The sequence below is a fragment of the Ooceraea biroi genome, chromosome 14 (genome assembly GCF_003672135.1).
Source record: "Ooceraea biroi isolate clonal line C1 chromosome 14, Obir_v5.4, whole genome shotgun sequence".
In the NCBI taxonomy this organism is placed as follows: domain Eukaryota; kingdom Metazoa; phylum Arthropoda; class Insecta; order Hymenoptera; family Formicidae; genus Ooceraea; species Ooceraea biroi.
Window position 1 is genome coordinate 7,975,791 of NC_039519.1, and position 2,957 is coordinate 7,978,747.

A 2,957-nucleotide genomic window follows, 5' to 3' on the forward strand; every position below is an offset into this window, starting at 1 on the left:
GCACCCCATCACTTTGATGCGTGTGCTCGACACCGGCGTGTCACACTCCAAGTGTTTATGAGGCGAATCTCTTACCCTCCCTTCCTCCGCGTGTATCGCCCTTTCCCCCGGTCTCCTTTCCGCTTTCTCTCCTTTGCACCCCCTGGGTGGTATCTCGCTCCTTCGCCACCTGTCTCGACACTCCTTTCCGCTTTTCTGATCGCCGCTATCCACCCCTTTTTAGTTCACTTTCGTCGGGTAATTAACTGGCTACCCCTTTTGCGCGCCGACCTACCACGACAGCTCGACTAAGGTCGTCGAACCGGAAATACCGCGTCACGAGTGACATCGAGAAGAATAGCGGATATCAGTGGTTCCAAAAGGGTGAAGCAATTAATGATCATCATCGCGCGAATATAAGTAATATATTAGGTCGTCCGGAAAGTTCGTGCCGATTTTTAATAGATGGCGTTGGAACATGTCTGAATATATCAATGTTATTGAAAACATACGATTTATATACATGTGCTTAAAGGTGACATTTCAACGCATCTTTAGGAAAAAAGTTGTTTCAGATAAATTGATTCGTGTCAGTTTTGTACTCTTTTGAAGATGGAAGAAAACAAAGAACATTTTAGACACTTGATGCTTTTCTATTACCGGAAAGGCAAAAATGCCTCACAAGCAACAAATTCGATACGTTCCGTTTACGGAGAAGGCGCTTTGGCTGAAAGAACCGTGCGTAAGTGGTTCGCTAAGTTTAGAGCTGGTGATTTTAACCTTAAAGACCAAGAACGCTCGGGCAGACCCTCTACTACCGATGATGACCAAATCAAGACACTGATCGAGAATAACCCGCGCTACACGACACGTGAATTAGCAGAGATACTGAAAATATCGAAAACCACTGTCCACGATCATGTAGTGAAGCTTGGTTACGTAAGTCGCTATGATGTATGGGTTCCGCATAATTTGGCCGAAAAAATTTAATGGATCGCATTTCCATCTGCGACTCGCTGTACAAGCGCAACGAAAACGTACCATTTTTTAAGCAATTAGTAACGGGTGACGAAAAATGGATCATTTACGACAATGTAGAACGAAAAAGATCCTGGGGTAAGCGAAATGAACCAGCATTAACCACTCCGAAAGCCGGCCTTCATCCAAAAAAGTCATGCTCTGTGTCTGGTGGGGTTGGAAAGGAATCCTATATTATGAGCTCCTACCACACAACCAAACGATAAATGCAGATAAGTACTGCTCGCAACTGGACGAATTAAAGACAGCGATTCAGGAAAACCGTCCAGAATTAGTTAATAGGAAGGGCGTCGTGTTCCATCAGGACAATGCCAGACCTCATGTTTCTTTGACCACCCGACAAAAATTGTTGGAGTTTGGCTGGGATGTGCTACCTCACCCACCGTGTTCACCAGACATTGCACCTTCAGACTTTCACTTATTTAGGTCTTTGCAAAATTCTCTTAGCGGCAAGAACTTCAACTCTTTGATCGACATAAAAAACCACCTTGAGGAGTTTTTCGCCGAGAAACCTAAGAAGTTCTGGGAGAATGGAATCTTCCAGTTGCGTGAAAGATGGACAAAGGTTGTGAAACAAAACGGTGCATACATAAGTCAATAAATATTTATCGACATAAAAAAATGTTGCCTTTGAATTTTCCTTCAAAATCGGCACGAACTTTCCGGACGACCCAATACATGATAAAGTTCATCTCATTTCGGGAATATTATAAATATGTTTCTTGCAAATTATATCACGCAAACATGTAACAATTATATTATTGGGTCGTCCGGAAAGTTCGTGCCGATTTTTAATAGATGGCGTTGGAACATGTCTGAATATATCAATGTTATTGAAAACATACGATTTATATACATGTGCTTAAAGGTGACATTTCAACGCATCTTTAGGAAAAAAGTTGTTTCAGATAAATTGATTCGTGTCAGTTTTGTACTCTTTTGAAGATGGAAGAAAACAAAGAACATTTTAGACACTTGATGCTTTTCTATTACCGGAAAGGCAAAAATGCCTCACAAGCAACAAATTCGATACGTTCCGTTTACGGAGAAGGCGCTTTGGCTGAAAGAACCGTGCGTAAGTGGTTCGCTAAGTTTAGAGCTGGTGATTTTAACCTTAAAGACCAAGAACGCTCGGGCAGACCCTCTACTACCGATGATGACCAAATCAAGACACTGATCGAGAATAACCCGCGCTACACGACACGTGAATTAGCAGAGATACTGAAAATATCGAAAACCACTGTCCACGATCATGTAGTGAAGCTTGGTTACGTAAGTCGCTATGATGTATGGGTTCCGCATAATTTGGCCGAAAAAAATTTAATGGATCGCATTTCCATCTGCGACTCGCTGTACAAGCGCAACGAAAACGTACCATTTTTGAAGCAATTAGTGACGGGTGACGAAAAATGGATCATTTACAACAATGTAGAACGAAAAAGATCCTGGGGTAAGCGAAATGTACCAGCATTAACCACTCCGAAAGCCGGCCTTCGTCCAAAAAAAGTCATGCTCTGTATCTGGTGGGATTGGAAAGGAATCCTATATTATGAGCTCCTACCACACAACCAAACGATAAATGCAGATAAGTACTGCTCGCAACTGGACGAATTAAAGACAGCGATTCAGGAAAACCGTCCAGAATTAGTTAATAGGAAGGGCGTCGTGTTCCATCAGGACAATGCCAGACCTCATGTTTCTTTGACCACCCGACAAAAATTGTTGGAGTTTGGCTGGGATGTGCTACCTCACCCACCGTGTTCACCAAACATTGCACCTTCAGACTTTCACTTATTTAGGTCTTTGCAAAATTCTCTTAGCGGCAAGAGCTTCAACTCTTTGATCGACATAAAAAACCACCTTGAGGAGTTTTTCGCCGAGAAACCTAAGAAGTTCTGGGAGAATGGAATCTTCCAGTTGCGTGAAAGATGGACAAAGGT